The sequence below is a fragment of the Bos indicus x Bos taurus genome, chromosome 7, assembly GCF_003369695.1.
Source record: "Bos indicus x Bos taurus breed Angus x Brahman F1 hybrid chromosome 7, Bos_hybrid_MaternalHap_v2.0, whole genome shotgun sequence".
Lineage (NCBI taxonomy): Eukaryota > Metazoa > Chordata > Mammalia > Artiodactyla > Bovidae > Bos > Bos indicus x Bos taurus.
This window is the reverse complement of record NC_040082.1, coordinates 47,093,411-47,120,434: the sequence shown is the minus strand read 5'-3', so window position 1 is coordinate 47,120,434 and position 27,024 is coordinate 47,093,411. Positions and strand designations below refer to the sequence as shown.

The window sequence follows — 27,024 nt, the reverse complement described above, 5'->3', positions numbered from 1 at the left end:
ATTGACAAAATAAAAGGAATAAATAGGTAAAGAAAGGAGTATGGCATGGAATCTAATGAGGGGAAATGAGTTTCTGATGTGAAAACTGTCTGCAAGATAACAAGGTTGATTCCTGGGTCTTCCCTACAAGTCCCTTGGCTCTGAAAGCAGCAGAATTGCCCATCAGCACCAATGACTAAACTAGTCAGTACTGTTTTGGTGCCAGTCGTACCAAGAGCTCTGAGAATTTTAGTTCTCTTGAAAAGAGGACAAACCTTCCCTGTGTTTGCAGGCTCCCACTCTGCATCTCAAGTGTCTAGTCATGGTTGAATAAGGAGGATTTTTCTGTGCATTCAGACCTCATCTGCCAGTTCCTTGTCTTACACAGGGACTGAATCCCTCTCCTTTTCCCCTGTGTCACCCCTGAAACTTTGCCCATCTATCTTTCCAGACTTTCCCCCATGCAGCTCTCCTTCCCTTTAAGGGCCAGCCCATGTGCCTTTATGCAGTTTACTCATTCATTCACTCATTTATTTATTTATTCAAGAAATACTTATCTATCCTGTGTTAGGCCCTAGGGGTGGATACAAGAGAGAACAAAATAAGCATGTGCACTTTTAGGTCATAGTAAGGAATTTAAGTTGTAGGTTCAAGGTGAAGACTTTAAAGGGTTTTATGTGGGTATTGTGAATAGTTGTGCATTTTGAGAAGAAGACTCAGGATGCAAGGTGGCAAATGGATTGGAAGAGTTAAGAGTAGGTGCTGTTATATTGCTATTGCTATTGCTAAGTCACTTTAGTCATGTCCGACTCTGTGTGACCCCATAGGCGGCAGCCCACCAGGCTTCCCCGTCCCTGGGATTCTCCAGGCAAGAACACCGGAGTGAGTTGCCATTTCCTTCTCCAATGCATGAAAGTGGAAAGTGAAAATGAAGTCACTCAGTCGTGTCCGACTCTCATCGACCCTACAGACTGCTGCCTTCCAGGCTCCTCCATCCATAGGATTTTCCAGGCAAAAGTACTGGAGTGGGGTGCCATTGCCTTCTATTAATTATGCGTATTCCTGGGCTCTGCTCTAGACTTTTCGATTCAGAATCTCTGGCTCTCAGAGTTGGATTTTATCCAAGTGATTCTCAAGTGCATTTAGGTTTAAGAACTACTAAATGATTTAGAGCTTACCCAATGGCTCAGTGGGTAAAGAATCTGCCTATAATGCAGGAGACACAGGAAATGCAGGTTCAATCCCTGGGTCGGGAAGATTCCTTGAAGGAGGAAATGTTACCCACTCCAGTATTCTTGCCTGGAGAATCCCATGGACAGAGGAGCCTGGCAGGCTCTAATCCAAAGGGTCACAAGGAGTCATACATGACTGAGGAACTAAGCACACACAAATGATTTAGAAAATGAGCTTTATACAGTGTAAGGCATTATATAAGTGCAATTTAAAAAACATTTATTTTTGCACCCAAATGGTCCTGGTCTTTGCCTCTCTTGGTCCAAAAATCTCTCTAGAGAACCACCTCTATGAAGGCAGCATCTAAATAGGCAAGAAATGATAGAGACACCTTATCTCCCAGCTTTGTATTTCCTCTTTCTCTCATGAATCCCCTGTCATCTTAAATTTTCTCCTTGTAATCTACTAAATCTCATACTTATGGCATCCTGCTTGGTGAGCTGTGCAGCACCTTGCTGAGGGTCCATGTCTGATTCTTGTCCTCCATGCCTAGCGTAGAACCTTACACATTTTCAGTGCTCACCACGGTGGTTTAGCTGCTAAGTCATGGCCGACTCTTGCAACATCATGGACTTAGCCTGCCAGATTCCTCTGTCCATGGGATTCTCCAGTCAAGAATACTGGAGTGGGTTTTAATTTCCTTCTCCAGGGGATCTTCCTGACCCAGGATTGAACCTGTGTCTCCTGGGTCTCCTGAATTGTCTGAGCCTGTAAAGAATCTGAATCTCAGAATTTCAGAGTAGGAAGGGCTCTTTGAGGAAATCTAGTTTGATCACTGTACTCTGCAAAGCCCAGACAGGTTAAATAACTTACTCATGATTGTACATCAAATTAGGGATAGAGATTACATATAATATCAGAATTCAGAGGCCAACTTCAGTTTGTGAATGGTTCAAATAATTACTGGAAAAAAAAGATCATTTCCCTCTTGTTCAGAGTCAGGATCCTGTATGAAGTAGGAAAGGAACTCAGGGTTTGAGAAGGCAACAATAGAAAGAGAAGATACAGAGTTAAAAATGAAATAAATATCCTCACTTTCTTCTCATACAAGATTGGTTTATATTCTTATAGCAGTGAGCAGGTCTAGTGCTTCTAGACCAGGTCACAGCCAGGGGCCCAGAGACCAGGGCAGCATGCATGACCCTTGAACTAAGGCTGGGGAGGGACCATCTGACTTCCTGGTGTTAAGGAAGAACCTCCATTTTGTCCTTCGTTGTCACAAATGTTTTCTCTCTTTCCCTTCTCAGGCCCATCCATGCACAACGTTCCTTTCTTTAATATGGCAGTGTTTTCTTTCATACTCACATTTTTATTTATGCACAATAAATCCAGCATTTTAATGTGAATGCCTTTGGATTTGGGATTAGACATTATTATTATATACATTGAGATCTAGCTGTCCCATTACATGTAACATCTTGAATAAGTAGTTAAGTCTGCCTGATGATTAATTTCTTTATCTCTAAGGTCTCTAAAATTATCTGAAAAGTGATAATTAGCTGATATAGCCATTGTCAGACTTATGTATAATAATAGGTCAGACTTTTTCTAAATTTGGTCTACAGACCACCTGCATCAGTTTCTTGCAGGTATTTAATAGAATTGCACAGTTCTGATTACATACTTTTGATTCAGAAGCTCTGGCTTCCAGAGTTGCATTTTATCCAAGTGATTCTTATGTGCATGTAGGTTTAAGAACCACTGAATGTTTTGGAAAAGTGCTTTATATGGTATAGAGCATTGTATAAATGCAATTTTAAGAACATTTATTTTTCCACCAGAATGGTCCTGGTCTTTGCCTCTCTTGGCCCCAAAATCTCTCTCCAGAAGCACCCCTACAGGGTCACCATCTAAATTGCCTAAGGATACATTGATGAAGGTGAATATCCACCTGACCGGAAATTTTGCAGTCTGCTGAAGGCTTGACTCATCAACCTTTTAAAGAAAATTCTGTCATGTTGTTGAGTGTATGTACTAACAGGATGGAGATTCAGGCAGGAAGACTGAGACACATTGCTGAACAAAGAAAAAAATCTCTGCAGCTGGAAAAAAGAAAATGAAGCTGAGCTTAGTGTTTCATATAAATGTAAGACCTGTTTACAATATTTAAAATATCTCATATGATCACACACAGAGAGTGAAGGTGAAATCTATACCTTTATCATCTCTTGACCAGATTTCTATTAATCCCTCAGTTATTGTCTGAAAAATAAAAGTGTTAGTCCCTCAGTTGTGTCTGATTCTTTGCAACTGTATGTAGACTGTAGCCCACCAGGTTCCTCTGTCCATGGGATTCTCTAAGAGGCAAGAATACTGCAGCAGGTTGCCTTGCTCTCGTCTAGGGGATCTTCTTGACCCAGGGATTGAACTTGAGTCTTTTATGTTTCCTGCATTGGCAGGCTGGTTCTTTACCACTAGCACCACCTAGGAAGCCTCCCAATTGTTGTTTAGTTAGGTAATTTTTCTTGTATCTCTTTGTACGTCATCATGGGGGAGAAGAACCCAGGCTAAATCATTTCCTTGCCCCCAGCAAGAGATTGTTGCCTTGGCTGAGGTGGGCTGTGTGTCACATGAGGCCAGAGAGCAAGAGTACCTGGTGGGAGCCACCATCACCTGGTCTAATGCTGCCTTCCTCTTCAGGGAACTACTGACATCAAGACCAGCCTGAATTCTGTGCTGCATGAAAACCCAGAGTACTCCCAGACAGACTATCTAAAGCTCAAGAGATAGCCAACCACATGGGGTTTCAAGCCCTTGGATAATACTATCCCAATGGAAATGCTTAAGATCTACTTTTGCATTCTGAACTTTTTAAAAAATGTATTTTCACTAAGGAAATTATCATTATTATTATTTTCAACAAACTGAAGAGTAGAACAGAGAAAGCTACAAAATAGCTGGGACTTATGGTCTAGCTCAGAGGTGATTTTTTTCAACTCATCTAGGCTGAAATTACTGCAGTCTTCCCCTTAGAGCTTCTTTGGAATTTATTTTCAATTTTGACTGCATACCTGTAAAAATAGGATGCAGAATGATACTGCAGTTTCTGAAGAAGAGTCTGGAAAACTAGACTGTGCCATGCTTATAAACAAATACAAATGTATTTGTTCTAAAGCCTTGCTTAGATTGAGATTCCAATTTCCCAATCAGTTTACCCAGGGTCTCTATTATTAACTCTTCAGTGTGTTTTGATAGAACCACCCTCCCCTCCCATGCTGCCTTTAAAGATACTTTTAGGTGGAGTATAAAAGAAAGGTAGTTATGAAGAGACCTATTTTTTAGTTCTGACTCTACTTCTCTGTATATTTCTTTATAAAGACATCATAACATCTTGGGCCTCAGCTTTCTCACCAATGAAATGGGAGGAGGTTGAACTAGATCAATATTTCTGAAGTGGTATTTCCTAGAACACAACTAAAATACCTAAAGCTAATTGCATGCAGAACTCAACAATTTAGATATTTTTAGTATGTTGCAAATCCCCTGACTTAATTTCAGGGTTAAATACTTAGAAAATCTGTAATATCCCACACCATGGATCACATGTATGCAAAAGCTTGTTATTTGATTGCTAGTGAAGGGACTGAGTAGGAATGAGGAGACCTAGGTTTGCAAAAAATTACTGTGTAAACTTGGATGTGTCATTTTCAGTCATTTCCTGTCTGTTTTCCCATTTGTCAAATTAAATTTGAACACATCTGAGCTCTCTTCATTATGTTATTTTGATAATGATGCATAAACAGGCTGTAAAAAAAAAAAAAAGAAACTCCTAAGAAACTTTAACTTTCATTATGAGACTTTATTGGGATGTAAACTGAAATTGAATCAATGTTAAAAAAAAAAAAAGGAAAGTGACAAGATGCTTTCAACAGTCTTCTTGTTGCCAGGAGAGTAAGGTCTGGAGTGGCAGATTGGTTCATCTATAAGGCCCATTCCAATAGATTCCAGGGACAGTTGAATGTGAAGACATCTAAGGAGGCTAAGTATAAGAGCTGGGATCTGTGAGCCATGACTAGCATGCAGCTTGGAGTAGGTCACAACAGCATGTGTTCCACATGTAGGTGGGCCTGCACTTGACATGCCCACCTTTTTGAGAGGATACATGCACACAGATAAAGCTGATCCTGAGGCTGTGATATTCTGCCTGTTATACATATATATCTTTGGAGCATCTGGAAAATCCTCAGGTAAAAACAGTGAAAAAAGATGAACTCCATCAGAATTGCCATCTGTAGGAAACACAGATACCATGATAGAAATACAAGTGCTTTGGAGTTATTCCTTTTCTTATCCTAGAATTTCTTGCCTGTTTTTTTAGGTTTGAAGCTTTCCTCCTGATTTCTGTTTCATGGTCCAGTTCATGTCCCAGCCTTTCCATGAAGCTCTTAAAGGAGATCATAGCTTAACTTTCCTACGCAGGCAAGATGTCTCGACATCTTGCACAGGGATATTCACACAGTAAGTCATCAATAAATAATGATCCCGTCAAGCAATATATGAATCATATACAAGAAATAGTATATGTTTATATGTAACATGTAAATATGCTAACATCATAAGCAGTTTTATAAAGATGGGTGATATTAATTTTATTTTCAATTGAGTTTATTGTTAAAGAGAATATAGAGAAAAGTGGGCAAGCAGAAGGACCAGATTGCTGGCCAAATAGGTTTATTTTTCTTGACTCCTAAAATAAGTCCATAGTCTGTGAAAGAGAAATAACGTCACAAAGAGGGATGAAGGAGGACTTTCCCGAATCTTGTCATGAGATGCCGGTGCCTAGAGTTTGCTAGGTAGCCAATATGCCATTTAGAGGTCTGAGTAGGAGTCTCTTAGCACAGAAATGTGGACACCCAGAAAATTACCATTGTGTAATCAGTTTTTGTGTTCAAAAACTGGAGTCAGGAAAGCAAAATACTTGAAATAGAAGTAGGTCAGATAACAGATTTTGCTTCAAAATTCATTTTCTGATCTTACAAAGAATTGCTGCATTGACTCAGGCTGGACCTCTGGAGGAATAATTAAAGAATTCCATGTAGACTAAATGTACTCTCTCTTCTTTTCTATTGAGCACATTAGCATAGGATTCCTAATGTGTCCACTTTGCTTCTGTTTTGTTTAAGTTCAGTTTCCTCCTCTAGAATGTAAGGATAATAATAATAAGTGCCCTATAGGATTGTTGAGAGAATTCAATGAGATAATGTATATGGATGTGCTTTATAAACTAAGAATATAAAATACTGTATAACTATATTATTATAACTTTTCTCATTTGATTGTAGATTAAATAGAATATCTCCATGTAGGAAAACATAGAAAAAATCAGGGAAAATAGTAGTTATAATGGACAATCTAGTTAAGTGTGAAGGGGGAGAGAGAAACTTACAGTTAACAGATTTCTTTTCTAACCTATATGAAGTTGAACAGTTTTATAGCAGAATACAATTTGTGTTCGATCCCTGGGTTGGGAAGATCCCCAGGAGGAGGGCATGGCAACCCATATTCTTGCTTGGAGAATCCCCATGGACAGAGAAGCCTGGTGGGCTCTAGTCCATAGAGTCACAGAGTCGGACACGACTGAAGTGGCTTAACACGCACCCACGCACTATCTGTTAGAGTGTACCAGTGAAGAGAAGAAACACGAAATAGCCCTTCTTTCCTTTTCCCCTTGTCAAGGACCTAAAAATCTGTTTAACGCTTTTTTTGAACACCTACTGTATGCCAGGAAGTGTTGGATGCTAGGATACAGTGGTGAACAAGACAAATAAAACTTTCATATGCTTTTCAGTGATAATGAGAAAGAGAGGGGATATTAAATTAATAAGATCCTATCAAATATGCTATGAGGAAACAAACAAATGAATGTGATGGAGCATAGGTCCAGTAGGGGGTGTGGTGACCATGAAAAATCTCTTACTGTGAAGAATATCACTGACTGATGGCCTCGTTCGTTGCACCCAGAATCCATGGCCACGTTCATGCTGAAGTTGCCCTTATCAAGGGCTGCTCCCCACCAGTCACTCAGCATGTGGGAGGATGGAGTTCTAACGCTGGCTCATTGCTGTGGGATGAAGGACTCTTCCAATGGTGACTGTGACTTGAGGACTGGATATCAGCCTTGCGGAAATGTCATTAGGACTGTAGCATAGTTTAAGATGCTTCTTACCCAAACCCTCTTCCTTTTCTCTCTCTTCACAGGTGTCAAACTTACATCACAGTGATGCCCCCACCCCCAACTCCCTCACAGGCGTTGTCTCCCAATATGTCTCTTACATGTCTAATATCACTTGGTGCCTGCTTCTCAGAGGACTTCAACTAATTCAGGGGAGGAACTGCTCATTTCAGTGTGTGTCAGGCAATGCCTATTGGAAGAGAAGATGGTTGAGGTGACATCTAGAGGAAGAGCATTTTAGGAAAACAGAACGTCAAGTGCAAACGTTATAAGGCAGGGATATGCTTGGCATGTTCAAGAAAGAGGGAAAAGGACAGCAAGCTGAAATGTGGATAGTGAGGAAAGGAACATTAGGACAGAGGGTTAGAAAGGAAAGCGGGATCAAATCATGTAGGATCTTACAGGTGATGTTAATAAAATTGGGTTTTATGTTAAGTATGATGCGAAGCTGCTGGAGCATTTTGAGCTGCTGAGTGAGATGGTCTGAGAGAGAAAGTATTTTCTACAGCCATATTTTCTGCAAACATGTAGTCCTGTTTGACATAGAAGATAGCGGGTGCCTGTCTTCTGAGTTTTTCTCAGGTGGATCCTACATGTGCCTCAGCCTTCATCACCTCTTCTTCCCTTTCCTTCTTCAGTCTGAGAAGGGGATGGAAGAAGTTAAGTTTTGACCATTGACAACTGACAGAATTGAGAAAAGCATACCATACTGACTTAATCCAAAGATTTTATATCTTTGATTTTTCTCTTCTTGAGATCAAATTAGGGAGTACAGTTTCAGATCGGTCAGTCTGATTACTATTAGAAAATCTTTAATCGTTACAAATTCTCTTTGGGTCTGAGGTTTTATTTAACAACCCCTCTTCCCCCCATCTCTCTTCACATTTGCCAAATTTGGGATTTTAGGTCTTTTCTTCTTCTCTTGCACAAACTATCTGCACAAAGTACTCTTTGATTCTCATTTCATTTGTCCAGAGAGGACTTTGGGTTGTCTATACCCCTTTTCCTGATACAAGGCTTTCTTTCATGTACACAAGAGATTCTTTGTGATTTTTAACAAATGTAATTGAACATTGGTCACTTAATACTCTATTGACAGGATTTGCCAACTCTTAAGGACATGCTTACATGAACAATTATTGACTATGCCAAAGCCTTTGACTGTGTGGATAACAATAAACTGTGGAAAATACTGAAAGTGATGGGAATACCAGACCACCTGACCTGCCTCTTGAGAAACCTGTATGCAGGTCAGGAAGCAACAGTTAGAACTGGACATGGAACAAGAGACTGGTTCCAAATAGGAAAAGGAGTACGTCAAGGCTGTATATTGTCACCCTGCTTATTTAACTTATATGCAGAGTACATCATGAGAAACACTGGGCTGGAAGAAGCACAAGCTGAAATCAAGATTGCTGGGAGAAATATCAATAACCTCAGGTATGCAGATGACACCACCCTTATGGCAGAAAGTGAAGAGGAACTAAAAAGCCTCTTGATGAAAGTGAAAGAGGAGAGTGGAAAAGTTGGCTTAAATCTCAACATTCAGAAAACTAAGATCATGGCATCTGGTCCCATCAGTTCATGGGAAATAGATGGGGAAACAGTGGAAACAGTGTCAGACTTTATTTTTTTGGGCTCCAAGATCACTGCAGATGGTGATTGCAGCCATGAAATTAAAAGACGCTTACTCCTTGGAAGGAAAGTTATCACCAACCTAGACAGCATACTGAATAGCAGAGACATTACTTTGCCAACAAAGGTTCATCTAGTCAAGGCTATGGTTTTTCCTGTGGTCATGTATAGATGTGAGCGTTGGACTGTGAAGAAAGCTGAGTGCCAAAGAATTGATGCTTTTGAACTGTGGTGTTGGAGAAGACTCTTGAGAGTCCCTTGGACTGCAAGGAGATCCAACCGGTCCATTCTGAAGGAGATCAGCCCTGGGTGTTCTTTGGAAGGACTGATGCTAAAGCTGAAACTCCAATACTTTGGCCACCTCATGTGAAGAGTTGACTCATTGGAAAAGACTCTGATGCTGGGAGGGATTGGGGGCAGGAGGAGAAGGGGACGACAGAGGATGAGATGGCTGGATGGCATCACTGACTCGATGGACGTGAGTCTGAGTGAACTCCGGGAGTTGGTGATGGACAGGGAGGCCTGGCGTGCTGTGATTCATGGGGTCACAAACAGTCGGACATGACTGAGTGACTGAACTGAACTGAACTACATGAACAAACCTTTGTAATTACAGTAATGGCAGATGCCCAAAGGACACAAGTAGTATGCCCTGAGGGTGTGGGTCAGGTCTGGGGATTAAACCCTTAATGAGTTTATATCTCAGAGAAGTGATCATTTACTCTATCATGAATTACCTATTAAGTGGCTGTCATGGGCCAACCTCTGATCTAGATGATGAGGATACAGTGGTGATGACCTGAATGTCTCTGCTCATGAGCCTTAGTATTTGGTAGAATGGAAAGAGTGTGGAATTAAGGAAGGGATAAGAAAGGCTGAGCAGGACACCTGCATTCAGAACTTCATAGCTGTAGTGCTCTGGGCAAATTCCTCTTTTTTCATTCTAAGCTTCTCATCAGTTAAACAGGAATATTAAGAACTCCCCTGCTGCCACTGGGGTGGTTGCAGGAGTCATATGAAGTAATAAGTTATTACAACTGTGCAGCACATTAGATTGTTATTGGTTTTATTTTGATTTTAAATAAACCTTTTTGGAAGTTTTTGATTTATAGGAAAACTGAGAAGATTATCCAGAGGGATCCTGTATTCTTCTGCACACAGCTTCCCCTACAATTAACATCTTATATTAGTATGGTAAATTTGTTATATTAATGAATTGCTATAACTGATATTATTAACTGAAGTTTATAATTTATTTGTGGATCAGCAATAAAGAATCTGTCTGCCAGTGCAGGAGATGTGGTTTTGATCTCTGAGCCAGGGAGATCCCCTGGAGAAGAGAAATGGCAACCCATTCCAGTATACTTACCTGGGAAATTCATGGACAGAGGAGCCCGGCAGGCTGCAATCTATAAGGTCCCAAGGAGTTGGACATGACTTTGCAACTAAATAGCAATGACAATAATGTCCTTTGGATGCTCATCCATCCAGAATGTCACATTATGTATAGCTGTTGTCATTCGTTAAGCTCTTGGTTGTAAAGTTGTGAACATTTCTCAGACTATTTTTTTTATAACCTTGAGAATTCTGAGCAGTACTGGCCAGGTATATTATATGGTGTCTCTCTTTTGGAATTTGTCTGTTGCTTTTCTCAAGATTAGACTACGATCATGGGTTTTTTAGAAGATCACAGCCATAAAACTACACTTTTATCACATCACTTTCAGACTGCAGACTGTGAGTATGATTCATGACTGTTGATGTTGCCCTCAATGACCTGGCTGAGGCACTGTTTGTCAGATTTCTGCACTTTATAAAGTTGTTTATCCCCACCTCATTGGAAAGATGTCACTATACACACCCACACTTAAGGTATAGGGAGGTATCTTTCACCTCTTTGAGTATTTATATAAAGCATTTGAAATTTTTCTACATGGGAGATTTGTCTCTTTTTCCCATCTGTTTATCCAGTCACTTATTTGTATCAGTATGAACTCGTGAATATTTACTTTCTCATTTCAGTTACTCTCCAATACTATAGTATTTCATTACTCAGGCTGTTTTAGCTTTGGTCATTGGTTGATGGTTGTGTTCCTTTGGCATACCCAGTCACCATGGGTTTCTTCTCTTTCTTCTGTCCCTTCTTCCCTCCCTTCCTTCCATCCTCCTTGATGCCACACATTCCTCTTACGTATTTCCCGCCTCAGTTATAGAATTTGTCTTTTCTTCAGTGAACTCTGAATCCTTTTACTGGAGAATGACATTAGCAAACAAGATCGGTTCCAGTTTATCCATTCACTTATAAAGGACATTTTGGTGGCCTCCATAATCTCCTTTGGTGGAGATTATAAATGAAGCTACTGTAAACATTCATGTGCAGGGTTTGTGTATGTATGTGTATGCATGTGTATGGGGGGGCAATTAAATGTTTGAGGCATTTCTAACTTCATTTTTTAATTTTTATTTTCAAAATATTTGTTATTGTTGTTATTCACTGGCTGAATTGTGTCTGATTCTTCGTGACCCCGTGGACTGCGGCATGCCAGGCTGCTCCCCTGTCCTTGACCATCTCCCAGAGTTTGCTCAAATTCATGTCCATTGAGTCAGTGGTGCTATCTAACCATCTGATCCTCTGCTGCCCCTTCTCCTTTTGCCTTCATTCTTTCCCAGCATCAGAGTCTTTTCTGAAGTGTTGGCTCTTCGCATCAGGTGGCCAAAGTATTGGAGCTTCAGGTTCAGCACCAGTCTTTCCAATGAATATTCAGGGTTGATTTCCTTTAGGATTGACTGGTTTGATCTCCTTACAGCCCAAGGGACTTTCAAGAGTCTTCACCACCACCCAACTGAGGGTACGATAAACGAAACAGCATCATATCTGTGTCATACATTGAAAAAGACTCAGAAAAATTGAGGTTCTTGCCTCAATTTGTACAGTTGGTGAAAGGCAGAGCTGAGACTTAAAGGTATAACCCCTTTCTAACCCCAAATCTCTGGTCCTTCATTCATAATTTACATATTTTATAGCTTTCAGTACATTATTTGAGGAAATAATTAAAAGCTCATATACCATCCAAACAGTTATTTTATTAAATCAGAGCTTGTTGTTGTTCTTATTTATTGTCTTTGTCACTGTATCTATCCCCCACCCCCCACAAATCATAGACAATTAAAGAGTAATCTGCTGTAGTATAAATTAAAAAGAGAACTACAAACATTACCTCTATTTTTTGCTACTTCTCATTTTATTGCCTTACTTAGAGAATGCTGCCAAGGCACCTTTTGTTCATGTTTTTGCCATTACCTTTTATTATCCTTTGCCATTGCTTTCAATAATTTTGGATGGTATATAGAATGTGTTTTAAACAGATAACTTAAATTAATCATATTTTTAAATTAAAAAGCATACTATGTAACAGTGATGCATTTAGTGCATACTAGACACAGGGCTAAGCCATTCACTTTCTTCATTTATTCCTTGCAGCCATCAGAGATCGCTTCTATTATAATCCCCATTTTACAGATGAAGAAACTGAGGTTCAAGGGAATTAACTTGCCCAAGAACAAGCAGTGGCTAAGAGATAGGAGTAGGACTCGGCATCTGTTCAAGTATTCTGTTTGCCACAGTTTATTAATGATTTCCAGAGATGCAGTACCTTCAAAAATAGAGTAGCTGTATCAGAGATAAAAGCCTGAAATTGAGTTTATGGAAGCAAGAAAGGTATAGTGAGGGTGTGGCAATGCCACCAGACCTGGAGTGGCAAAACCAGACAAGGGTGTCCTGTAAACACAGTTACTGAACAAAAGAAGTTGAACCTAAGGAAAGAGGAAATAGTATGTCCCCCTGGTGACACCATCTAATAAGAACAGCGGCTGCTCTGGGGCACGGGCCCATTATGTTAAAGTGATAATGGTGCAATTAGTTCTTTCCTCATTTTCCCATGTTAACCCAGGGGTAAAATGGCACACTGAGCAAATATACTAAATTACATTAAAGTCCATGTTCAATTTGAAAATCTTAGCTGCTGGCTGCAGAGAGATTAGCAGACTCTAGCAACTTTTTCTTTTTTTTTAACTCGTACTCCATCTCCACCCTAATGAAAAACCTCAGCCTTAGCACTGATTGTTTTTATCAGATGAAAGACAGGTTCCTGCAGGCAACCCTGAGTTGGCACTGTGAGGTTTCCAGAGAGAACTCTTGGCATGGTTTAGCAGAGTGAATCTTATGTAATAACCAATAAATATTTCTTGGCAAGAATGTTGGCATAGTGCTGGGCATGAGGATGATGGCCATTTATACCAAAAAAAGTTTGCCTCTGGGATCCTGATCTAGTCAGCATCACCGGCATTATGAAGACAGTACTAGTGGGGAATTCAGAAGTGGGACCCCAGTGTCTTGGTACCGTATCTGTGCAGAAATCCAGCTGGGTTTCAGCTCAGTGATGATCATTGAACTCCAGAACTTGCCAAGTGTTTCTAACATGTGACTCTGTTGATCAAGCCTAAGTGGAGAGACTGAGGTCCTGGGCTTATTAAAGTCATGTTTATCCATTTGACACATTTTTACTGATGACTTATACTAGGTGTAAGACACCATACTCTCTTCTGGGTTCAGGAGGAAAAATATGAAACAGTTCTAAACTCAAGGAAATCACAGTGTGGGGTTGAGATAGACAAGTATATACTGATGTGTGAAGTCATAGAATGAATTAATGAAGGAGGGCCACATCAGCTTATTGAAGCATTGTTTTAACGTGGTCTTTTCCAGCTGTAAGAGACCAAAAATATCTGTGTGTCTGTGGTAGGTGGGGGAGCACAACTTCTTCCCACATGCATAGGAGCTTTTGAGCCTGACATTTTGTCTAGGATTTTTTAAAAAAACTTTTAATTTAAAGTATAGCTGAGCAACAATGCTGTGATGGTTTCAGGTGCAAAGCAGAGCGACTCAGCTATACATATGTCTGGCATATAGCAACAGCACAATAAACCATCAGGATATTTTTACTGTTTGTACTGCTTCTGTTGTTATCACACAGATGTGATGTGTGCATGTTTCTCAGTTGTGTTCGACTCTGACCCCATGGACTGTAGCCCGCCAGGCTCCTCTGTCCATGGACTTTTTCATGGACTGTCCTGAACTGTCCATGGACTTTTACAGAATACTGGAGTGGGTTGCTGTTTCCTATTCCAGGGAGTCTTTCCCAACCCAGGGATCGAACATGTTTCTTGTGTCTCTTGCCCATTCCCCCCAAAATGCCCCTCCCATCCAGGCTGCCACATAATGTTGAGCAGAGTTCCCTGTGCTATACAGTAGGTCCTTTTTGGTTATCCATTTTGTATCTAACAGTGTGTACATATGGATCTCAGTTGTCAAGGATTTGGTAAAAACAAAACACTTGTTTTTCAGGACTGCAAATGAAAGTTGCAGACACAGAGTAAAACTGGCCTGTCCCAAAGAAAAGAGGTTTAGCTCCTCCTAGAATGAGTCAATAGGGCAATGAAACCATGTATGTCTAAACTGTACCATTGTATCTTTCCTCAAAGCACCCAGAGAGGAGATAGGCTCTCTGTTGAGGATGTACTTTGGGTGGGGATGGGAGGTGTCCAGTGAACATGACAAGATGCACCTACATTAAACACTGGCCCATCTTCAGATAGATCAGATGGTCATGGACAGTAAGCAATGTAATGGCAGCCGTAAAGAACTGAAGACCAGACATCTCTCTTCTCTATATTGTTGGTCGTATGTAAGTCCCTTCTCACTTACCACCACCTCAGTGAATAAATGATTCCACTGAGGTACTCAAATGTGACAATTTAAAAATATTTTTCCATCCTGACATTCGAGGATTTGAAGTAAAATTATTTTATTAAATCAAATGTAACTACAATTTAATGTAAATATTAAGTAAGAATGTAAACATTTAAAAGAATATTTGATTTGGAATGACTTTAGATTTACTAAAAAGTTGCAAAGAGGGTACAAAAGTGCCCATAATCCCTAACCTAAAGAACATGACAGTGCTGATGGTCTTAGACTTCTGGCCTCCAGAAGTGTGAGAAATAAATTACTGTTGTATATAAACCACCCAGTATGTGGTATTTGTTGTCACAGCCCCAACTGGCCAAGATACTATGCATATTTAGTTTATATTTTGTGTTATGATCCAGTATGCTGTTATTGATATTTCCTGTTTTCCAGGTTTGGTCACTGAGAGTTCCATTAGTTTAGTTCTTATGTCCCTTCAAGATGTCATTGTTTTATTTCTTGAGCATTTTAACTTCCGGATACTACCAAATGTGTCAGGCTTAGCTCTTAATCTCCTTGCCATGGCCCTACAATCAGTCATTTATTCAAGGAAGCTTGGTTTATTTTATTGGAGGATGGTATTTTGAAACCAAGATCTGGGCCTTGGGAATAATGGTTGCTTCTAGAGTGACATTGCTTGGTAGAGCTCGGTGGTATATGTACACATACTAACCCATGCACTTATCTACAACTATTTCTCTATCCATCCAACTGTATGTGCATATTTAGCTACACATAAATGTATATTGATGTACAACAAGGTTATTCAGTCTTCTATTCATGCAGTAAGTTTTCTTTCCAGTAATGAGAATTCTGGCACTTACCATCCATTTATTTATTTTTTCAACCCCAGTATACATATAAAAAAGTTTCATGTGTCCCCATAATAAACAGCTTTGACAACTAGAATGCACTCTCTATGCATAATTTTTTTCTTTGCCCTTATAGTTTTCAGTCTAAATACACTTTCAGAGTGACTTAGGTCATCTCTATTTCTCCCTTCCTCTTATATTACAGTTATGTTATATATTTATAATACGTAGTTAGACTAACATTTTTAGTCTGTACTTTATCTTGGGAATCTCTTGACATTCTAGTTACTTATTTTTATTTTATAACTTACATACATCAATGTTTATTCTTTGTGATGTAAAATTCTATGAATTTTGAAAAATGCATGGAGTATGGTGTCATATGTCCAACACTACAGTAGCATATAGAACAATTCCATAAAATTTCCTCTGAAGACTCGAGTAATTTAATATTTCATGCAACCTAATGTAAAAGAAATATATCAAATCTTCCTGAGACAGATACTGTATGTTAGCTCACTGTAGACCTATCCAATCCCTCCCTGTCTCAGTTATCCTTTGTACTCACCCATTTCTGCCTCCACCATTTTTTAGCAGCCACTGATCTGTTTTCCTTTCTTATCGTCTTGTGTTTCCTGAAATGTCTTATAAGTTGAAATCATGCAATATGCAATTTTTGGGGTTTGCCTTTTTTCACTTATCAAAATGCCCTTAATATTTATTTGTGCTGTTGAATATATCAATGAACAATTTAGTGGAAGCCATAGTGGATGGAAGACTTGAGACTTTTCCTCTTTTTTTGTGATACCAAATATGTCTACCCTTAGGGACTTCCCAGCCTACCAATGCAGGAAACACAGGAGACTCAGATTTGATCCCTGGGTCAAGAAGATCCACTGGAGTAGGAAATGGTAACCCACTCCAGTATTCTCATCTAGGAAATCTCATGGATAGAGGAGCCTAGCGGGCTACAGTCCATGGAGGTCACAAAGAGTTGGACGTGATTGAACAACTGAGCATATATGCACATTCCTACCCAACATTTCAACATTTATGATTCTGGGGAGAGACTCAAAAATATGATTGATGTTTAAGTTTTCACCATCTTGAAAAGTAGGAATTTTAAGCCACATCTAAAATCATCTTAAAAGATGAATGTAATAATTTGATATTTGATGTAACTTAGTATAAAATAAATTTATCAGATATTCCTGAGGCAGATAATATATTTTGGCTCTCTCTACACCTATCTGATCCCCCCATCCTGATTCCTCTTTTTCGTCTGATTTACAACACTAGAGGCTTGTATATCTCTGTCTATATCCAAATTCTTTATCTATGTCTATGTATGATCTATGCCTCCCTTGCAGCTAAGAGTGGCCAGTAAAGCAGTTCTTGTCCTTTGGTTATTTACATGTCTTTCTTTGCTTTTCTCTCTGCCTGGATTATGGACCTGGAGATGTACATGTTAGTTCAAGGTTCAGTAGCCATGTTGAGATAATGGAAACAAAAAGGAGAGCGAGAAGATAGAGCCTGATTCCCTGACAGCATCGTTGTGCTCTGGTACAAGCCCTGGGCCCCCTGAGTCCATTCTTTCATGGGATAAATAATATTCTATGCATTAAGCTACTGTTGTCTTGCTTTCTGTTGCTCACAGCCAAACACTATAATACATACTTTGATAGTATATATGAGGTACTCTGGAACATTAAAAAAGTGACTAAAGATGTCTGGCAATTCAGTAAAATAATTATTTCTCTTTAATAATTTTGAACCCTTATTAATTGAAAATTACTGTGCCAAACCCTCCTATAGGTACAAAGATGCCTTAAGTGAATTTTCTGTCATGAAGAAGGTTATTATGTAAAATAGTCAGTGTAGGGTATATCCAAAAGAGTTCTGGACTTGGAGGTGGGATTTGGGTTCAAAATATGCCTTTTAATTAGTCATGTAACACACTTTCTTTACTGATTTATTGCTATGGTTTATTAACTCATTGTCAATCACTTTGTGCTGAGCTCTTTATTATGCTTGGTCTTCACAACTATACGTAAGACATGACATTATCTCCCATTTTCGGGAAGCTGAGGCTCAGAGTAATAAAATGAGCATTCAGAGTCACATGTTTAGTGAACAGCAGAGCTGGAATTCAAATCTCAGCCTGTTGAAACCCAAACTTTTCCACTCTTAATATCCTTATCTGTAAACTGGCTATGGTTATATCACTTCTTCCTGCCTCAGACAGTTTTTTCCAAGACTAAAAAGAGAATGAAATTGGGGGCTGGAATTACTTTTTTTTCCTTTCTTCCTTCCATAAAATACTGTAGAATTATAAGATGTCACAGTCAGACCTGGCACATGACATATACTAAAAAATGAATTTAATGTAAGATAGAGATCAATGTAAGAGATCAATCAAGTGGCAAAAAAGGAGAGATTAATTCCAAAGTGATAGTAATTCAATTTTATCTTCAAAGATGGCTAAGACTGTGAGCATCTGTGAAGACTGTTAAGTGGGCATCGCGTCTTTCCATCATTTCCTCATCTCCTGCTATACCAGAGTCATCAGTGGCATGAGCCACTTCTCATCCCTCTTTTCAATGCTCACTGTACAGAGCACAGGCCTTAGGCAAGGTGTGTGCCGTGGTGTTTTAGTCAAATTATTCCGATTAGGGATGCTTTTCTTTGGCAAGATTTCTTAGCTTCTTAAGGACAAATTGGTAATAGTTTACCTGCTAACTTTTTTACGTAGAAACTTCTCAAGTACCTCTCCTAGAATCTCAAGGATCAAATTCCAGATCTCAGTTCAAATACTACAAGGATGTCAGAGACATTTTGTCAAGTGCTGTGTTAATTCAGGAACAAAATGTTGAGAAATGTCATCAACAAAATAGAAAATAAAGGTTAAGTTTCGACTCTTGCATTATATCTGTGTTGTGGTAGTTCTGGGACTTTTATGTCGAGGTCATCCAAATACATGAAGAAAATGGGGAAAATCCATAGCACTGAACGGTCCAATTCATTCATGCATCCATTTTGCAAACATTTATTGAGTTCCTACTATGTGTCAGGCACTATTACAGGCAGTAGGGATACAGCAGTAAAAAGAAAAACTCTGGTGGTTGATACATTATTACCGAGGAGCTGGCTACTTTTCTCTTAGTCTTTTTTCCTCACCCCCACCTTAAAAAGGCTCTTTGCAAATCATACTTGGTGCCCTTATAAATTAGCTTTATAGAGAGTAAGAATCATGGTTCTTTTTATCTGGCTATTGTATTGTGCCTAGCACAGAGTATCGGTGTGTGTGGGGGCGGGTATCTATACGTATGTGTGCGTGTGTGTGTGTGAGATACATGAGCAGTGGGGAAGTTACATAGGGGTGAAACAAAAATAGGCTCTGGAATCAGAATGAAAAGAGTACTGGATCCAAACCTTTAGTTAATGAAGTTCACCTGATTATTATGTAAGTTATCATGTAGCGTCTTGGATTGTTACTAAAGATAGTAATTAGACCTCTTACAAGTCTGACTTACAGCAGACTGGCTCCCTGGGCTGTTTACTATAGATAAGGGCATTGGTTTCCTGGGCAGGTTGCTGCATGTTATGCATCAGAGTTCTATTTTTATATATGGTCCTGCCTTGTCCAAGTGTATAATCAGTCTCTCATAACTTTTAAATTTCTTTAGCTCTTCAGATCAGATCAGATCAGATCAGTTGCTCAGTTGTGTCTGACTCTTTGCGACCCCATAAATCGCAGCATCCCAGGCCTCCCTGTCCATCACCAACTCCCAGAGTTCACTCAGACTCACATCCATCGAGTCAGTGATGCCATCCAGCCATCTCATCCTCTGTCGTCCCCTTCTCCTCTTGCCCCCAATCCCTCCCAGCATCAGAGTCTTTTCCAATGAGTCAACTCTTCGCATGAGGTGGCCAAAGTACTGGAGTTTCAGCTTTAGCATCATTCCTTCCAAAGAAATCCCAGGGCTGATACATACTGATGTTGGTAGGGCTGTAGTCAAGATAAAATGAGTTACTCATGTAGAGCTTAGAATCTCACTAACAGAGTGAGTGCTGAGTAAGTAAGTGCTACTTTCGTCCTCTACCGCTTACTCCAGAGGCTGTGATCCCAGGCAGCTACACCAAAGGCTCCGAAACTCTCTAAGAGCACAGATAAGCACAGAGTTTATGGGAAGTGGCTTCCTGCAGCGGGCTGGTCATGACATGTCTCAGTATTTTCAGTGGCACAGAGGGACATTACCAGGATATGAGAATCACTGTTAATAGAGATCAGGGATTTGAGTTGGAAAAATAAGAGTTCTGCTTAGTGTTAATTACTTACAGCTGTGTAGCCTCAGGCACGTAGCAGCCAATCTTGCCCTCTTTTATAAAATGGGGATGACATTACCATCTCTTAGTGAAGGATAACTAAATAATACATATAGAGCACCCCACATAGTACCTGGCAGAGAGTAAGCACTGTGTAAAAGGTAACTTTTTTATTGTTATTATCATGGACTTAGCCAGAGGCCAAAGCCACTCTTTCCCTGGAAACAGAAAGCTCCCATAAAGTAGAAAGGTCTGTCCTCTTGGGTTATCATCATTCTAGACCCGTCTCTTTGGTGTTGGCAATGTATATGCACTAGGCGTAGCCAAGGTGTTTATCATTGAACAGAATCTTTGTGACTGAAGCCCAGAACCATACATGTTTACCATTTCCAGGTGATTTTGTACACAGTAGGGCTTTGAAAACCATCCCTACAATCTCCTGTTGGTCCCCTCTGTGCGCACGTGTTTCTCTGAAGCAATCTTCCAACCTCCTCACACCTGCTGTAACTTATAGGAAACTCACAGCATGCTTCTCCCTTTACAGAGTAGAGAGGCTGCGAGATGTCCACCAAGAGGACAGGATCAGGCCTCTGACCGGGAGGTCGGCGTCTCTTCTCCTGGTTTACAGGTAAGTGTTGGTCAGTCCTGTTCTGGGCTTGCTGATAGACAGATTTTGCCAAGATAGCCTCCCCAACTTTGGGCAGGCGGGCGAAGGAAAGACTGAATGTTTCTGGGAGCAGAATGAATTTTCAGTGAGAAAACTTGGTAGCTGACAGAATTTTCGAAATGCTTATATCTTTTAAAAATTATTTGTTTATTTATGGCTGCATGGGGGTCTTTCTTGCTGTTTGCCGACTTTCTCTAGTTGCAGTGCGTGGGCTTCTCATGGCAGTGATTTCTTCTGTTGTGAAGCACAGGCTCTAGGGCACAGGATCAGTAGTTGTGCAAGGGCTTAGCTGCTCTGCAGCACGTGGAATCTTCCCAGACCAGGGATCAAATGCATGTCCCCTGCATTGGCAGGTGGATTCTTAACCACTTGACTACCAGGGAAGTCTTCAAAATGCTTATATCTGTGTGTCCTTCAGATTTGGAGAGCTAGTCAGGTCTAGAGCACAAGGCCACTACTACCAAGGAGGGCAGAGCTCACTGCAGGCAGTGCCTCCTTTGGCCTTCACGGAGAGAGTGAGGCTTTCGGGGGTATGTCCGAGTCTGACGTCCTTGGACTCCTGTCAGCTTTGTTCCAGGGTCCCAGGCAGCACGGGTGAATCTAGACTCAGGGGAACAGGTGTCTAGAGCTTAGCATTAGCTTGGGCCTATTTCTATGGGTTTCTGGCACTTGAGGGTCTCCCTAGGGTTTGTTGGGTCTTCCACTCCTGTTTGAAAAGTCAAGAGCCTTGCAGGAGTTGGAGTGGTCTTGCCTTGTGCTGGCACGTGGTGAAGTTCTCATTGATGAGGGATGTCTGGTGTCGGTTTGGGGAGACTGGGAAGAGAAGGCAAGCATGAATGATCCAAGGGCTTTTATTTTGCGTCTTTAATGGTACCCTCTTTCCCTAGAGGTATATGCCTGAAAGCTTGTTAGGTGAGTTTTGAAAACTAGCTATATCTCTAGGACATTCAGACAGAACCTGGTCTATTAATCCAGGGTTCCACTGGCAGGAGGACTCTGCACTCCACTGAAGCTTGGACTCGGGCTGAGACTTACAGTCCACAGGGGACTGAGGGAGAGGGAGGGCTTAACTGGGGCATCATAGATGCAGTAAGTTCCAATGGCTGCTTTTCAGTCACTAGTAGAAACCTATGAAAATAGGAACAAGACTTATGTGGTATCCAACTCTATGACTGTTCTGATTTCTCCACTTTGGAGGTGTCTTGCCTAGTTCCCCTGTGTATTGCAAACACTTGAACTTATGAGGCCCATGTGTTTTGACTGTGATAGAGGTGCTGCAGGAAAGGGAAACAGTCATTCTCAAGTCCCTGGGACCAACTGCCAAGTGAGAGTCCTTGGCTTTCTGAAGGAAAGAATGCAACAATGAGTCAAAGGAAAGCAAAAGCGAGTTTAGAGAGATGCTACTCCATAGGCAGAATGCCCACTATCTCAGAGAGTGAGAGGCAGCCCTGGGGCTTGGGGTTGTTGGTTTTTTTATAGGCTGAGTAATTTCATACGCTGATGAGTGGGAGGAATATTCCTGCTATTTTTTTTTTTTTTAGTTCAAACGTATTTATTGAAGTTGAATAAATGAAATGGAAGATGACAGACCTTTTATTGGTAGTTCTTAAAAGAAAAAAGTTGAGTGAAGTGAGTTATCCTTTAGTTTTTACTTAAAAAATTTAATTGGAGGATAATTGCTTTACAACATGTTGGTTTCTGTGGTAAAACAACACAAGTCAGCCCTCTCATGTATGTATGTGTGTGTGTGTGTATATCCCCTCTCCCTCTTGAGCCTCCCCCGCTGCTTCTATCCCACCCCTCTAAGTCATCACAGAGCACCAGGCTGGGCTCCCTGTGTTACATGGCAGCTTCCACTAGCTAGCTATTTGATAGTATATATATGTCAATGCTACTTTCTCAATTTGTCGCACCCTCCTCTTCCCTTGCTGTGCCCACAAGTCTGTTCTCTATGTCTGGGTCTCCATTCTTGTCCTACAATTTGGTTCATCAGTACTATTTTTCTAGATTCCATATATTTGTGTTAATATAAGATATTTTTCTCTGACTGACTTATCTCTGTATAACAGGTTCTGGGTTCATCCAGCATACTACAGCTGACTCAAATTCATTGCTTTTTATGGCTTAGTAATATTTCATTGTATATATGTACCACAACTTCTTTATCCATTCATCTCTCGAAGAATATCTAGGTTTTGTCCATGTCTTAGCTACTGAAAACAGTGCTACAGTGAACACTGGGGTACATGCGTCTTTTTGAATTATGGTTTTCTCAGGGTATATACCCAGTAGTGGGATTGCTGGGTCATATGGTAGTTTTATTCCTAGGTTTTTGTTTTTGTTCTTGTTTTTTAAGAAAGAATCTCCATACTGTTCTCTATAATGGCTGTATCGATTTACTTTCCCACCAGTAGTATAAGAGGTACTTTTCTCCACATCCTCTCCAGCATTCATTGTTTGTAGATTTTTTGATTATGGCCATTCTGATTGGTGTGAGGTGATACCTCATTGTAGTTTTGATTTGCATTTCTCTAACAATGAGCGATGTTGAGCTTCTTCGCGTGTGTTTTTTGGCCATCTGTATGTCTTCTTTGAAGAAATGGCTGTATTCCTGCTGTTTTGGGGAAGGTAGAGATTCTTAGGAAGTGGGCCACTGCCTACTTTTTGGCCTATTTTGGTTCTGCCCTGAAAATGTCACGGTGTTAAGGGACAGTGATTTTTTAGTATTATAATGAAGGCATAATGAGCTAAAGGTCAGTTACCACACTGTCCTCATTGATTTCAGCTGGTTGCGGCCAGTTTTTATTGCATTCTAAGCTCTGTTCCCTTTCTGCATTTATCTAGCAGCTGTGCCCTGCGTCTTTCCCTCCTGTCTCAGAGGGCAAGAATCACCTGGCCTGGGATTTCTGAGGGAAAAGGTCCCATGTGTTCAGATTCAGAGGAGAGACGCTCATCCAGCTTCATGATGTGAAGGGAGTCAGGTTCTTGCCGTCTCTGTGGGAAACTATTTTCACTTTTTGAACCAATAAACAATTGAAGCCAATAGATTCTCTTTTGTGTTGGCAGAAGACCCGGCCATCTGTGTGGCATAGCCAGAGGGCATGGGGGACCAAAGCTTCAGAAAATGTTTGAGGGAGACCTGGGGAGAGACAAACAGAGATGGGGATCTGGGACAGGGGCCAGCAGTTGTGAAAAGACAAAGAGGCTGAAGTGGCTGAAAATGAAACAGGCAAGGAAGAGTTAAACAGTGTCTGAGGAGGAAGGATGTGACAAGGGGGGTATCCTGAGGCTGGATGCTGAGGAGGTAATAATTCATCCACCCACACAGAGGATGATTGAGAAAATGATATTGTGAGCTGATAAAAGTGGAAAGACTGACCTGAATGAATAAGGAAATATGAATTGGAAATATTCTCACAAATCTATGTGTTCCTATGAATATCTGAAAGTTGGAGAGAAATTGTTGTATCTTTGTTCCAAGGAGGACCACACTATGACCAACAAATGGGCATAACTGATGCAAATTCACGTTACTCGTGTTCACTCTCCTGTTTCTATTCTTGGGAGGGAAAGGGAAAAAGAATAGACTTTCTCCCACTCTTTGGTTATAGGACAGAGGAGAAGAGGTCTTGCTCTTTCTCAACTGTGTTTGAGAGGGAGAGTGAAGTTAAAGAATAAATGCAAAGACCAAGTTGCTGTCAGTTTCACTACCTTCAAACCACCACCCCAGGAGGTGCAGGCATGTTGGCTATTCAGCAGAAGTTGTTTGCAGAAGTGGGATTATAAGGGCAGGTGGGTGGTTGCAGTGCTCTGGGGGAAACCTTAGAGGCTGGGTTACCAGATATTGACCAGACTCTTTTCAGAAGTTTTTTTTTGTTTGTTTGTTCCCTCCTTGTGGGAATCACACCTTTATTAGCAAATATACCTCTTCAAGAAAACTTCCGTAGAGTCTCCTCACCCTAGTTTAATGAGGCAATTTACAATACCTCTTCTCCCTGGCTTGTGGCAGAGCCAAGCAGAAGGTGTCTACATTTTTATTCTTGTTTATGGGACTGTTTGACTTGTACATTATGTACATATATCTTTAGATATAAATACTGTTTGTGTGTGTGTGTATGTGTGAATGTGTTGTGTTAATAGGAGCAAAAAGATAAATCCTCTTAAGAACCTAGATGCAGGTTTGGGGGGAGATAATGGTGGAATGGTCCTCAAGCCTTGGAAAGATTTATTGAACTGAATTCTCATTAAGTGACCAAGTCAAAGACATGTGAAAGAGCTTCTCCTCATTAATAACTGCTAAGTTAAGCCAGGGAACGTTGAACTGATAGGTAGGTCATTCCTTAGTCAAGTGCATTCCTTTTCCTTCCTTAAGGAAAAGAGGAAATAGCATAATAAGACTGAAAGGTCATTTATAAAGATCGGATGCAAAGTCAGTGAAGCTTTCTTTGCAACTGAATTTCTTTTTCATGTATGTTAGATACAGCAAATAAGGAATATAGCTTGAGGTTTCACAAATGAAGATGAGAGCAAAGGTCATGATCTTTTCTGTTCTTACGATGTGCCAGGAACAAGCAGTTTGTCTCTCAGAAATTGTGCCCAGGAATAAAAGGAAGGCTAGAGACAGTATACTGTATTAAAGAATTCAGACTCTGAAGTTAAAATTAGCCTGGTTCTATTTAGCCTGGGGAATTAACTTAAGGGTTAAGCTGAGATTGAATCAAGTTGAAAGATCAGAGTCAACTTTTCTTTGAATTTTTGCTCTTTCAAGTTTGCTTCAAATAGCAATTCCTGTCATGCTTTAAATACCCACATGGGGATCTGTGGATTAAATGCTTTAAAACAACATACATACTTTTTCATCAGAACTCTTACAGAAAGCCCCAACTAGGTAACTTGTTAGTTATTTTCTCTGTATCTGTGCATGAAGAAGTACAACATGCAGACAGACTGCAGGTTCAGTGATTTCTAATGAGAGAAAGGTTCAAATTTCAGCTTCAGGATCTACAAGGAGCAAACCAGCCTGGAAAGGGCATGGCTTAGAAAATGATCTTTATTAAGTGATGGTAAAGCATGAAGTTATTGATCTCATTTTGGAATTGCTGTCTTCTAGGCAGGGAGCAAGTTATCAACTTTTTTTTTTTTTAATTAGAGTATAACTGCTGTACAATGTTGTGTTTGTCTCTTCTGTACAAAGAGGTAAATCAGCTATAGGTATAAATCCCCTCCCTTTTGAACCTCCCTCCCACCTTCCCCCATTCCATCCCATCCCACCCTTTTCAGTTCAGTCCAGTCACTCAGTCGTGTCCGACTCTTTGCGACCCCATGGACTGCAGCATACCAGACCTCCCTGTCTATCACCAACTCCTGGAGTTTACTCAAATTTGCGTCCGTTGAATCAGTGATGCCATCCAACCATCTCATCTTCTGTCATCCCCTTCTCCTGCCTTCAATTTTCCCAGCATCAGGGTCTTTTCCAATGAGTCAGCTCTTCGCATCAGGTGGCCAAAGTATTGGAGTTTCAGCTTCAACATCAGTCCTTCCAATGAACATTCAGGACTGATTTCCTTTAGAATGGACTGGTTGGTTCTCCTTGCAGTCCAGGGACTCTCAAGAGTCTTCTCCAACACGACAATTCAGAAGCACCAATTCTTTGGCGCTCAGCTTTCTTTATAGTCCAACTCTCACATCCATACATGACTACTGGAAAAACCATAGCTTTGACTAGATGGACCTTTGCTGCAAAGTAATGTCTCTGCTTTTTAATATGCTATCTACCTTCTAGGTCATCACAAAGCACCAAGCTGAGCTCCTTGTTTTATATAGTAGCTTCCCACTAGCTATCTATTTTACATACTATCAACATTTAGGGCTGCTTTCATTTGGGTGAAATCTTACCATTCTGAAGATTTTATGACATATTTATAAATCATAAAATGGTGAAGATAGTAAGGAAAGAAACAGCATAGAAGTTAGAATTTCTGGATTTGGATTCCAGACTTGCTGTTTCTTTGCTGCTGTTCATGAGAAAATAGTTTACTTTTAGTTCATTCTGTCGAGTCTAGGCTTTATGTTTCTGTCTTTGTTTTTACACTGTCAGTTCAGTTCAGTCAGATCAGTCACTCAGTCAAGTCCGACTCTTTGCAACCCCATGAATCACAGCACGCCAGGCCTCCCTGTCCATCACCAACTCCCGGAGTTCACTCAAACTCACGTCCATCAAGTCAGTGATGCCATCCAGCCATCTCATCCTCTGTCGTCCCCTTCTCCTCCTGCCCCCAATCCCTCCCAGCACCAGAGTCTTTTCCAATGAGTCAACTTTTTGCATGAGGTGGCCAAAGTACTGGAGTTTCAGCTTCAGCATCATTCCTTCCAAAGAAATCCCAGGGCTGATCTC

At 40.5% G+C, this 27,024-nt stretch overlaps 1 long non-coding RNA gene across 1 annotated transcript in view; it reads left to right on the top strand.

Annotated features, from left to right (window-relative positions):
- Positions 1-27,024, top strand: part of LOC113896562 — a 301,000-nt gene that overhangs the window by 41,466 nt on the left and 232,510 nt on the right. Inside the window, exons 2-3 of the long non-coding RNA XR_003512054.1 lie at positions 5,531-5,670; positions 20,508-20,591. This is a non-coding gene — a long non-coding RNA (uncharacterized LOC113896562). The remainder of the gene's footprint in view (positions 1-5,530; positions 5,671-20,507; positions 20,592-27,024) is intronic.